Raw genomic sequence first — 13,809 nt, forward strand, 5'->3', positions numbered from 1 at the left:
TATTTTTTAGGTATTTGACTTGTTTCAGTGCAAAGAGAAACAGAGAGTATCAAGATGGCTATTCCATAGCCAAAACTGTAAATTCTTTTAAAAAAATTGTTTGATCAAGATAATTATTAATGTTTACTGACAATGTCATCATCACTTGATATGGCCCTTAATACTATGTAAGAAATTTCTTTGCTTCACCTTTCGTTGTACTGCACTAGTCACCAACACCTATTGGCCAACTCTTATTTTCTGGCCACTTAACGATATATTGTCCCTTCTTCTCATGCCACTCAGGCACTTTAATATTAATTTTTGCACACTCTTCCATAATCTTTTAATGTTTTAGGAAAAATATTTTTTCCTATCTTATGAATAATTACCTCAAAAGATGATGGCATCTTCCTTCCATAAACCTCCTCATTTGGCGAGAGGTGCAAAGTTATCATGCACCTTTGAACTATATGCAGCCATGACATGGGATTGATAAATGTCCCAGTCATTGTGGTTCAGTGAACAGATTTGGTACTCTCATTAGGTGCAGGTGAAAGGGACTAGTTCTCATTTACCAGATTCGTAACAGAAGACAAAGTTCTTTTCTTTTGTCTAACATCAAATTGATGCCATTATCAGCAATTATCACATAAGGTATGTCAAAATCCAATAATCAGCGGTTCAGCATTGTTTGTCCTTCTGAATTTGCTTAGTGATTTGGAATGGCAGTCATTATGTTGTAGCATGAAAAATGTCTGTAATACCTGGCATGTGATGGTTACCCACCTGCAGTTGGTTAAATTGGTCCAAAGTGTCCATCACTATCATTTAAAATGGCTTGTATGCCTCTGATAGTCTTTGAAATGGTATTTATCTGTGTCTGAAATTTGCAAACTTTGCACACAGCTTACAATTTCCCATAAACTGGTCAACACCCTGTCTTGACATTCTCCACCAATATCATTCAGTTATCCTGTGATATGTTGTTCTTTGTCCTCCATGGCCAAATAACATGTGTCAGCTTCCTTTAATACTCCCTCTCTTAGAGTTGCAGGAACCATGACAGCTGGACCAAGTTTGACTGTCCTACATAGCAATTCATTCTGCATGTCGAACTGCTGTGCTTTGCATAGCCTGCAGTCTGTGTCAGTAGTTTTTGTCCTCTGCCGTTCTGCAACGCTTCTCCAAAGTGCTCTTTCTCCTTAGCCCATCAGCATCACCATATTTTCTGGCTAGTTTGTGAATCCCCTCAAACTTGAATTCATTTAAGTTCAGTGCCCATTGAATCAAATGCCTCGAAGGAACTTCTAACTGAACTAGTAATTTTAATGTCATATGGTCCGCCTAGAAATTGAATCTCCTGCCATGTGGGTAACAGTGAATCATGTGAAACCGTGTATTAAATGAAACTTTTTCTTCTCCATGATGAAGTAATTTTTTTGGCTTTATTTGTCTTGAAGCATGCAATACTGGGTGCTACTTGCTTTTCACAACCTGGTTCTGAACACATCAAGCTGCTTGTGTCACAGCAGAGGATACATTCCCTTTCATATGTTGTAAATATTAATACAGAAATGATTGTTAGCACGTCCTTCTTGAATTTTTCGAATGTGCCTCGACATTTCATCTGTCCGTTGCAATTTCACATGTTTATTTACTATATGTCTCAATGGGCAGACAATCTGAAGAGATCCCTTGACTAATTGTCTATAAAACTGGCTAATATAAAAATAACTGTTGCTGTTTAGTAGTCTGCGATGGCAGGAAGTCGAACACTGTACATGTCAACCTTGGGTCCGTCTTTACACCACATTGGCTAATCACTTATCTAAGGTAGTTAGTTTAGCTTAGGTAGTTAGTTTCTGTCAGTGCTACATGGCAGGTGTCAATACTAAGTGTTAAGTGTGCTGGGTGCAAGTTCTTAGAAGCATCTTTTGGACAATGTGTGTCTTCCTTCAGATCTTTGGAAAAGACGATATAGTTATCCAAGTAAACAATACATTGAAACAGCTTCAAAACTGTCAACACCCCACCAACTAACGCTGAAGCGTGACCAGTGCATACTTTACAACAGATGGTATCAGCCAGTATTGTTGAGTCTTGTAGGTTAGAGTAAATATGGTCTTGGGCAGGTACTCCAGCACTACATATGAATGCTGGTTTTGAAACATAATTACAGTGATATTTAGCACTGGATATCTGTAACCCTTCAAGTGTTTAAATAACAATGAAGACAGCAGAATTTTTCCATACTGGGTGATGAAAATTTGTAAAAAATAAAAAGTTATACGTCTAATTCAAAAGTGCTTACTAGTGCCTCTACCACACACAAAAATCATCCAGTAGTTCAGCACCTACGCTCACCAAGAGTACTTTCCAGGTGCCCTTCAGCACTCTGTCATGCAAACTGAACCCTAACGATTGTGTAAGCATTTTACTCGGCTCTACCTTCTTGACATGATAACTTTGTCACAGTTTACCATTGGTAGCAGTCTATGCCACTCGGAAGAACATCACACTGACTTCAACTATTCACTCTACAAGACCAGTTTCTGCATAGTATTTGTCTGAGTAATCGAGGCTCAAGACTATAAGTTCGCCTCACCTACATGGGGCATATTTTCTATAGTCTGCTGGAAAGATTCACTCTATTCCAAAGGTGAGCACCACTGAACCTAATGACGTCACGTCATTATTGCCTACTACAAGTAACCTATAATGCAGGAACTTTAGTCTCCTTCTATCAAAGAAGTTCAGACTCATGACAGATAGGTCAGCCCCTGTATCTAATAACGATGTCTGTTCTGTATCATTTATGTGCAAAACACATTATGACAAAATTTGCTGCATGCATGTTACACAGTCTTTTCTGTTGCTATCCCTGAAGAGGGTCATCAAGTTACTTAATCTTCACAAATCGTACTTTTAAATTCCTATAGCGATCTGATTTCCCAACCAAACCTATGGCCAAAAATAGAGGTGGACATCAAAACAGAAGTCCAATAAAAACACTGTGATGAAAGTGACGCTGTTCGCCTTGTTGTCTGCAGCAGTTGCAGTGTCCTCTCCATGGAAAGCTGCTGTTTATGTTGCAGTGACTATTGCTGTCACCAAAGTTCTCTGAAACATGTACAAGGAAATGTGTACCACATCTCGTTTATAGATATATTCCTAAGACTGTGCACAGACTCCCAAGGGCCGTCATAGACAAGCAGATTGCTGAGGCAACATCTCTCGGCAGCAGAGTGGCAGCCAAAAACGGCGAAGTCAGGACTCTGGGCCTGAAGCAACATGCGGTATGCAGTCAGTGAAGATGGTTAAGCGTCAGACAGCAGATGGTTATAACATCAGATGGCCTATTTACACTACTCAACAGTGAGCACATTGCAGGAGGTTGAGCTAAAGCACAGCCTCTGGCATGACTGAAGACGATGGCGTCTGCCCACTCTTGAAGGACAGCAAGAATGTAGGTCCTTGAAGGCAGTGGACATTCACAGTACTGCTGGCAATCTAGCTTGCCAAAGCTCGAGCCATGGCTCACCAGGGAGATGGCGGTCAGTAGAAAGGAGTCCCAGCAAGTGACCTACCGATGTGGGGGCGAAAAGTAAGCTGTATATAGACTTAGCTACCTGTGGTCTACGGGTACCATTTTTGATTAGTGACCAAAACGTCCTTCGTCTCGGGTTCTAACCACATTTCGAACAAAACCATCAGCAATGGCTGTTGGAGACTTCCGGCATTAGAAGTCACGCTCATTCTACCAACGACCTTGTGAAAATGGGCGAAGAAACTAAGAAAGGTTCGGGGCACTCTCTTATTCTTGAGGCGGCGAAATGCCCCCAAGGGCAGAGTAATTAGTAATGATCAACGGCATGGGGATCATAAGGCAAAGGAAACCACTGCATTAAAAGAATTATGTGTTTCCATAGGACATGTGGTCCGTAATTGAAAAACTGATGATGATCAGCCACTGGCAAAAGGATCTGTGGGAGGGGACTGTTAATAGGGATGTGTCTCTGAGAACAAGGTTGAATAAAACATAAAAGGATAGAGGTCGACCAATCGGGGTATGGAATGCCGGAAGTTTGATGCGCTAGGAATGCTACAAAATCTGAAAAGGGAAATAGTAAAGCTCAGACTAAATATAGTGGTGGTAAGTGAAGTGTAAAGAAAACAAGGATTTCTGGTCAGATGAATGTAGAGCAACATCAACAGCAGCAGAAAACTGTATAATGGGAGTGAGATTTGTTATGAGAATGAGTTAATGTAACAGTTCAGAGATAGGATTGTTCTCATCAGAACCGACACAAGACCAACAGTGACAAAGATAGCTCAGGTATACATGCTGACATCGCAAGCCGAAGATGAAGACATAGAGAAGGCATGTGAGATTACTCAACAGATTATTTATTACATAAATGGAGACGAAAGTCTGATAGTCATGGGGGATTGGAATGTGGTTGTAGGGGAAGAAGTAGACGAAAAAGTTACTAGTAATCACGGAAGAGAATGATTAATTAAGTTCAGCAATAAAGTATTGCTAGTGATATCAAACAGCCTATTCAAGAATAACAAGAGGAAGGCGTCATCTTGGAAATGGCTGGGAGACACAGTAAGATCTCATTTCGATTCTATCAAGGTCAGCCAGGGATTCCGAAATTAGATATCCCATTGTAAGGCACACGCAGGAGCAGAACAGACTGCGATCGTAATTTAGTTGTGATGACGAACGGGGTGTAGTTTAAGAGACTAGTCAGGAAGAATCAGTACACAATGAAGTGGGAAATGGACGCACTAAAAAATAAAGATGTACGTTTGAAGTTGTCTCAGGTTATAGACACTACGATAAGGAACAGCTCAATAGGAATTTCATTTGAAGTGGAGTGGAAATCTCTAAAAAGGTCAACAAAAGAAGTTACAAAGGATATCATAGGTACAAAGAAGATAACTACGAAGAAACCATGTGTAAAACAGGAAATAATTCGCTTGATCGATGAAAGAAGGAGGTACAAAAAAGTTCAAGGAAATTCAGGAGTACAGATATACAAGTCACCTAGGAACGAAATACACTCCTGGAAATTGAAATAAGAACACCGTGAATTCATTGTCCCAGGAAGGGGAAACTTTATTGACACATTCCTGGGGTCAGATACATCACATGATCACACTGACAGAACCACAGGCACATAGACACAGGCAACAGAGCATGCACAATGTCGGCACTAGTACAGTGTATATCCACCTTTCGCAGCAATGCAGGCTGCTATTCTCCCATGGAGACGATCGTACAGATGCTGGATGTAGTCCTGTGGAACGGCTTGCCATGCCATTTCCACCTGGCGCCTCAGTTGGACCAGCGTTCGTGCTGGACGTGCAGACCGCGTGAGACGACGCTTCATCCAGTCCCAAACATGCTCAATGGGGGACAGATCCGGAGATCTTGCTGGCCAGGGTAGCTGACTTACACCTTCTAGAGCACGTTGGGTGGCACGGGATACATGCGGACGAGCATTGTCCTGTTGGAACAGAAAGTTCCCTTGCCGGTCTAGGAATGGTAGAACGATGGGTTCGATGATGGTTTGGATGTACCGTGCACTATTCAGTGTCCCCTCGACGATCACCAGTGGTGTACGGCCAGTGTAGGAGATCGCTCCCCACACCATGATGCCGGGTGTTGGCCCTGTGTGCCTCGGTCGTATGCAGTCCTGATTGTGGCGCTCACCTGCACGGCGCCAAACACGCATACGACCAACATTGGCACCAAGGCAGAAGCGACTCTCATCGCTGAAGACGACACGTCTCCATTCGTCCCTCCATTCACGCCTGCCGCGACACCACTGGAGGCGGGCTGCACGATGTTGGGGCGTGAGCGGAAGACGGCCTAACGGTGTGCGGGACCGTAGCCCAGCTTCATGGAGACGGTTGCGAATGGTTCTCGCCGATACCCCAGGAGCAACAGTGTCCCTAATTTGCTGGGAAGTGGCGGTGCGGTCCCCTACGGCACTGCGTAGGATCCTACGGTCTTGGCGTGCATCCGTGCGTCGCTGCGGTCCGGTCCCAGGTCGACGGGCACGTGCACCTTCCGCCGACCACTGGCGACAACATCGATGTACTGTGGAGACCTCACGCCCCACGTGTTGAGCAATTCGGCGGTACGTCCACCCGGCCTCCCGCATGCCCACTATACGCCCTCGCTCAAAGTCCGTCAACTGCACATACGGTTCACGTCCACGCTGTCGCGGCATGCTACCAGTGTTAAAGACTGCGATGGAGCTCCGTATGCCACGGCATACTGGCTGACACTGACGGCGGCGGTGCACAAATGCTGCGCAGCTAGCGCCATTCGACGGCCAACACCGCGGTTCCTGGTGTGTTCGCTGTGCCGTGCGTGTGATCATTGCTTGTACAGCCCTCTCGCAGTGTCCGGAACAAGTATGGTGGGTCTGACACACCGGTGTCAATGTGTTCTTTTTTCCATTTCCAGGAGTGTAAATAAGATGTGTAGGGAAGCTAATGCGAAATGACTGCATGAAAAATGTGAAGATATCGAAATAAATGTGTCGGAAGGACTGACTAAGCTTACCAGAAAGTAAAAAAAAACCTTCGGTGAAATTAAAAGCAGTGGTTATAATTTTAAGAGTGTGGAGGAGAGACCAGATAGGTGGAAAGAGCTCACTGAAGGCCTCTATGAGGGGGTTGCTTTCTCTGATGACATGACAGAAGAAGAAATAGTTATTGATATAGAAGAAGCAGGGGATCCATTATTAGGACCAGAATTAAAAACAACTTTGGAAGACTTAAGATTGAATAAGACAGAAGGGATGGATAACATTCCATCAGAATTTCTAAACCCATTTCGAAAAGTGGTAACAAAACGACTATTCAAGTTGGTGTGTACAATGTAGAGTCTGGCGATATACCATTTAATTACGTAAAACACCATCCAAACACTTCCGAAGATTGCGGTTGATAATGGAAAAAATAATAGTGAAAATCAAGGCACATTCATTGGAACTGTTGATCGGGAAGCAGCGTTCGACAAAGTCAAATGCTGCAAAGATCTTTGAAATTCTGAAAAAATCCTGAATAAGCTAGAGGGAAAGAAGGGTAATATACAGTACGTACAACAGTCAAAAGTGAACAATAAAACTGGAAGAGCAAGACCAAGTGGTTGGATTAAAATGAGTGTAAAAGGGGAGGGGTGCAATCTTTCGCCCCTACTGTTCAATCTAGACATCGAAGCAGTAATTAAGGAAATAAAAGAAAGGTCCAAGATTGGAATTAAAATTCAAGGCAAAAGGATGTAAGTGACAAGATTCTATGGTAACATTGCTATGCTCAGTGAACGTGAAGAATTATAGGATCTTCTCAGTGGAATAAACAGTCAAATGAGTACAGAATATGGTTTGAGAATAAATCGAAGAAAGACGAAAGTAATGAGAAGTGGCAGAAATGTGAACAGCAGGAAAATTAACATCAGAGTTGGGAATAACGAAGAAGACAAAGGTAATGACTTCTGGTACTTAGATAGCAAAATTCCCCACGATGTACGAACAAGGAAGACAACAATAGCGCAACAACGCTGCCAAAAGTGACATTTCTGGCCAAGAAAAGTCTACCAGTCCCAAACATAGGTTTTAATTTGAGGAAGAAAATTCTGATAATGTACGTTTGGAGCACATCATTATATGGTATTGAAGCATGGACTGTGGGAAAGACAGAAAAAAAGGATCGACGGTTTGAGATGTGCTGCTACAGAAGAATGTTGAAAGTTAGGTTGACTGATAAGATAAGGAATGAGAAGGTTCTCCGCAGAATTGACGAGGAAAGGAATACATGTAAAACTCTGACGAGAAGAACCTCATGGAATAACTTCCGTGATTCTAAGCTGCTGAGGGTAAAAAAAACTGTGGAGGAAGACAGATTTTTCTGAAGACTGATTACTCAAAAACAAAAAACAAAAAGAAAGAGGAATGTTCTGAGGCAGAGGTCTACAGTTATTGACAGTGAAGTCTGTCAGTAGCAGCTGGCTGCTTCATATGTGACTGCAATGATTGCCAGCCATCTGCTTCTCATCTTTGTTTTGTGTTGATGACCTAGTGTTGACTGCATCAGTGGGCATACCATGCAACTCTGAAGCCTACTGAGCACAAATGGAGAGCACTGAACACCCATTGAATGAGGGCCGAAAATGGGTTGTTTATATATGAGATGTGTTTTTGCAGTTGCAGCATTCCCGCCCAGGTTTAATATCTGGCTGTAATGGCGGAACGTAATCGTTGGTCAGTTTTTACTTCATTTGGCCTCGTATTCCTGTCTGGTCAGCTCTTCCTGAAACCGTGGCTGAGCTGTAATCTGCCACAACTTTGTCTTTCACAGACTTTTGCTTGCCTCTTCTGCATTGTCATCGTACTGATGGCGAGTACTAGCGTACTAGATATATGCTGTTGCTTCACAGAAAGTGGAGTAATAGGGTCTTCTCCCCGTATCTCGGTGGTTTGGTGAATCGATTCATCAGCAGTTCGTTAACCCATGCAAAGTGTGATGCAAGTGGGGACAGCTTTAAAAAAATTATTTGTTTCACTGACACTGCCTTCATTATGCAACAAATGAGAGGCAAAACAAGATAGTAAAGTAGTAAAACCCATAAGAATTTACGATTACGTGATTGCAGTTTAGAAAATAGATAGGTAGCTTCCGTGGATCATAGCGGAAGAACTTAGATACCTAGCCATATCGTTCACAGATTGAAAAACGAATATGAGTATACAGCCGTAAAGAAGATCTAAAATGGCTCGAGCGTGTCTGATAAAATCAAAATAAATCAGGCCGTTAGACAAGGGTCTGCCACCCATACTTTTTAATACGTTACTCACAATCGTTCAAGAAATTAGAAATTTTTTGTTCACGCTGGTTTAAAAATGTTAGACAACACAGAAATAAACAATTATGATTATTAAGATAAATTGTAGATCGCTGCCCACAAGATTCTGTTACTGTGGCAAGAATATAAGAACAAGATCTCTGCAGAGAGCAACAAAATAATAGTAATTAAAAGAATCGAAGATATGAGAACAATTTTTTAATTACAAGATAGTAGAATATATATGTTGCAAATCACATCCGTTCAATATTAAGAAGTACATCGAAAAAACAACAGATTCCAATATATGTGTGGCACTGGAAGCTTCAAGTTCGAAAGGAGGACGAGAAAAGAAACTGAAATTAAATTCTATAAATTTATAGCAATTGTCTGTGGCTGTGAGACCTGTACACTTAACGAATGATATACAAGTAAGAATCAAGGATCTTAAATGGGATTCCCAAGAGTTTTGCAATTATGTAGAAATGTAGATAAAAATTTATGTATTAGGTAAAAGTCAAAATGTAACCAATAAATAATTGATGGATGAAATTAACCACTTGGCGAGGATTTCAGAGTTGCGATTACGACGATAAACGTCCCATTTAAAAATAATTCTTGGACAATTTATGAAGAGATGGTATGAATAAGGCTCTACCAAAATGGGAGAACCGGTCTTGAGCCTAATACCAGTGATGATCACGACATTGACCTGGCGAAATGGTGGAGTGATGGGACACGGCACTCGTATCCTTGGAGACGGTGGTTCAAATTCCGATTCGGCACGAACAAAGAAACTCTTCATTATTTCCGTTTCAGTCATTCTTTCAAGCAGCTATAAGAACTATGTCGTCTAAAAGACTTAACTTTGGTGACATTTCTCCATACAATTTTATTGGCGACTTAAAATTTTAATCCACATCGTCCATCGAACGTCTTTAGGACAAATGAATTCAATGTTGGTTTTTGATTTTTCATATTCGACATAGGGAACTTTTTACGTAATGAATAGTATTTACCTGTTTCTGTGTTTCAACAACTGCCTTTCAGATTTATTTTTCTTTTATTTTTTTTTATTTTTTATTTTTTTTTTGTGCTGGAGCGCTTAGACAAAAGGATGCCTTCCATTATCCTAATTTGTACTGCTACTGTTTCTTGGGTCAAGGAGAAAGCTGGGTCGTGTTTGAACAACGAAATAATTTCGTGGTAGTCTGTTTTCACGGTTTCTGCTACAAGAACAGTACTTGTGAGCATAAATGGATTTCAACATCACTGCAAATTGTTTAATAATGACTACACTGACTGTGCGAATATCTTCTCCAAAATACTTCGTGATGCTAAATATTTTTCATTAGAATCTGGCACTTTCTTGATATGAATTCAGCACTATCGCATCGTAGTGACTAAACTATGTTACTTGACAGCGAAATTTACAAGGGATCAAATAAATTAATGAACCATTAGAGTTTCACAGCCTTTCCGTAGAAAGTTCCTCCTTTTTTCGTTCATTATGGACTATCAGTACATCTCTCAGTGGAAGACATCTCGTGGTGGCAGAAATAACTGGCAGTGCAGAGGAGTTGTTTGGTCACACTCTTAATTATTGCTGCCATCAATCTCAATCCACCACCGCAGCAGGACGTTACGTTTACGAGGAATGAGCCAATTTGTCTTAACTCATCCTTTACCTGTCAAGTGGTCGGCTCTATCCCGCAGCTGTCGGTTATCGTAATAACTTGAGCCTACTAGGGATTCTTGTGCTCCATAACACTCTTCGTTTCAGTCCTCGTCCATTTATTTTTCCATGGCGTTTCGAATGAGCGGAAAGCTGACACACATTTCAACGACAGCAACGACCAGTCTTTCATCTTAATCACGCTTTCTGTGAAGATATATGAGTGGAAACAGCACACAAGTTTTTTTACCCCCAACTGTGTGCCCTTCCGTTAAAACTCCTCTATATCTCAAAAGATTAGTCGCTAACTACGCAACCCCGTCATTCGTGTCATTTTGTAGCCCTGTAAGTGGAGATGTAAATTGGCACAGTCGTTTAATGAATAGTGCAAATTTCATTACTCTAGAAAATCACTGTACAGTTTGCAATAAAGGTGAAGTTTGCCTTTAAAGAAAGAAAGCCCTATCTAGTTTTGGAAAGGAATAACATTGCAGTTTGAGCCATTCAGACTCTTTGGCTACACTTGTGTACATTAACTTTTACTGTGTCTTAACTGCAACAAAATGTATTTTTCGCAATGGAAACCTGAGGGCCGGCCGGTGTGGCCATGCGGTTCTAGGCGCTTCAGTGCGGAACCGCGCGACTGCTACGGTCGCAGGATCGAATCCGGTCTCGGGCATGGGTGTGTGTGATGTCCTTAGGTTAGTGAGGTTTAAGTAGTTCTAATTTCTAGAGGACTGATGACCTCAGATGTTAAGTCCCATAGTGCTCAGAGTAATTTGAACCATTTTGAAACCTGAGGTATTCATTTGTTAATTATCAAAATTGTCGTCACACATAAGTCAGATACTTTCTCCTCTCATTCCTAGGACCAAACTCCTATTCTTCCGTAACCCTTTCTTCTATTCCCTCGCCTACAGCTGTATTCCAATCCCATATAACTATTACATTTTTATCTCCCTTTAAGTACTGAAATATCCGCTCAGTATCCTCATATGTCTTCTCTGTCTCTTCTGCTGCTTGCCACGTCGGAATGTATGCCTAAATTAATCTCTGCCCTGACTTCCTATTCGTAAAGAATCCTACCCCTTTATGTAATTTTCTGCTGTTATTTATATTAACCTTTACTCATGTGAGAAGAGATTCTTTTATTCTTCCCATTTCACTTGACCTACCTCCAATAAATCTAAAAAAGGCACTAGCATTTCCATTTTCAGAATTTCTAGCCTTCCTACCACGTTCAGACTTCCTACATTCCACGGCCCGATTCGTAGAAAGTTACGCTTTCGTTGGTTATACAGTCACAGCACTCCTCCTTAGCAGTCTTGTCTAGGATATCTGAACGAGTAAGAAGTCCGGAATCCTTTGCTAATGGAGAGAGTATCTATACACTTTTCAGTTACAGGCCACATGTCCTGCTCACACACATTATCCGTCTTTAATACGATCGCCTTTAATATTCGTACATCGCCTTCAGTATCCTTGTGCCGTTGACGCTTGCTGATTCCTCGGCCTTTAGGGCCCGTTTATCATTCCAAGGGCAAGACAGTGTTCTGAACCTCTGTCAGCTCCTCCGACCTCTTTGAGGAACCCGTTGGCTGAATGAGGGTGACTTCTTATGGCGGGAGTCTTTGACCGCCAATGCTGACGATTTGTTGTTAGAATTTAAGCTGTATCCGGATTCGAACACGGGACCTACAACTTATCGATTATTAGAGAATGACGCTATCCTTAGACCACAGGTACTCTAGAAGGAACTGTAACAAAGAGAGATGCACAATGTTGGTTCGAATAGGGCGAATATAGTAATTTAAAGGAGGTACTGGTCGCAAGCGCCAAATATTGTAAGGAAATATAGTCTTGCATTGATCGAGCGTGGCAAGAAACCTGGTACAGGACGGAAACATGGAGAAGAACTTACGACTTCCTTCCTAATATAAAAGAATGGTCAAGTATGTTCTACTTGCTTCCGGCCAAGGGAGGCCGGACCACATGGCCTGGGAATGTGCTATTATACTAGATATTACAGAATTGGACAGGAACGTCTTTCGTAGATGGACAGTTTATAACATATTAAGGAATGAGGACTGTCGCGTTATCCGAACTAGTTGATAGCTAAAATGTCAGCTTATTAACTGCAACCCGATGAGGCTGAGACAAAAGCAAAAAGAGTCCATACAGCACGGAAACGAGACACACCACGGCAGAATATGCACCTGCAATAAACTTCCGGAAGCAGTAAGGAGATGAGCCTCGAGGAGGAGCAGGAAGGATTTCCTGAGACCCTGACACCCATCACCCATACACTTTGGATCAATTCAGAGCTGTACCTCGGCACGTTGGCGCATAACTGTTCAAACAAATGAGAAATTTAGCTTAGTTCAGATACCGAATATAGGAGTGTAGCGTAATATAGTGTAGTGTGGTGCTGAGTAGTGCAGTGCTGATGTTACTGTAGTTCAGATTTATAAATTACAGATTTTGGGATTCATCAATGCAGCGTAGTGTAACAGACCAGTAGCAGATGCTTTTGGATTCCAGTTGCAGATGCATCAAATGGCTAAATGAAGTATGTAGACTTTTCATTTTTTGTTTTGTTTCTGAACATTTTTCATTTTCTTGTATGTAGATATTTTACTTAGATTATTCTCCCTTAAACACCATAATGCTTAGTTACACTATGACCTCAGTAATGACGTTATGATACTATGTACTTCATTCACGCCTACTCATGTACAAAATTTGGTCTGTTCTTGTATCTAGATAACAGACTAAAAGAAAATAGTAAGTAAATAAGCATGTAGTGAGGTCTCTCGTCTCAAAATCCACAATCATACGCCCACGAAGTGTTTGAAAGACAATGTAATTATACCCAGCAACATTAAAGACCCATTATTCAGATTATTAAATAACTGTTACGAAAGATGAATCATGTCACAAAACTTCATACAACGCAGAATCATTACCATACCTAAAACAAGAATAGCAGTTGACCGCTACAGTTATAGAGCCTCCAAAATACAATTGAAGCAGGATGACTGATGACGTCAAAATTTAGCTGTGAAACAATTTTGGTATCTCGGTAGTATAATCAAAAAAGACAACAGATTCATAATGGAAGGGAATAGACTGATAGCATTGGAAAAGCAAGCATTTATGACTAAGAAAACATATTAACCAGCAATATATCAATCTAGGTGTCAGGAAATCCTTTGCGAAATCATTTGCATGGATTACACGTCTGTGTGGAAGTGCAGATTGGACTCGACTCAATAGAAAAGTAATCGAC

Source organism: Schistocerca serialis, chromosome 4, assembly GCF_023864345.2.
Source record: "Schistocerca serialis cubense isolate TAMUIC-IGC-003099 chromosome 4, iqSchSeri2.2, whole genome shotgun sequence".
Taxonomy (NCBI): domain Eukaryota; kingdom Metazoa; phylum Arthropoda; class Insecta; order Orthoptera; family Acrididae; genus Schistocerca; species Schistocerca serialis.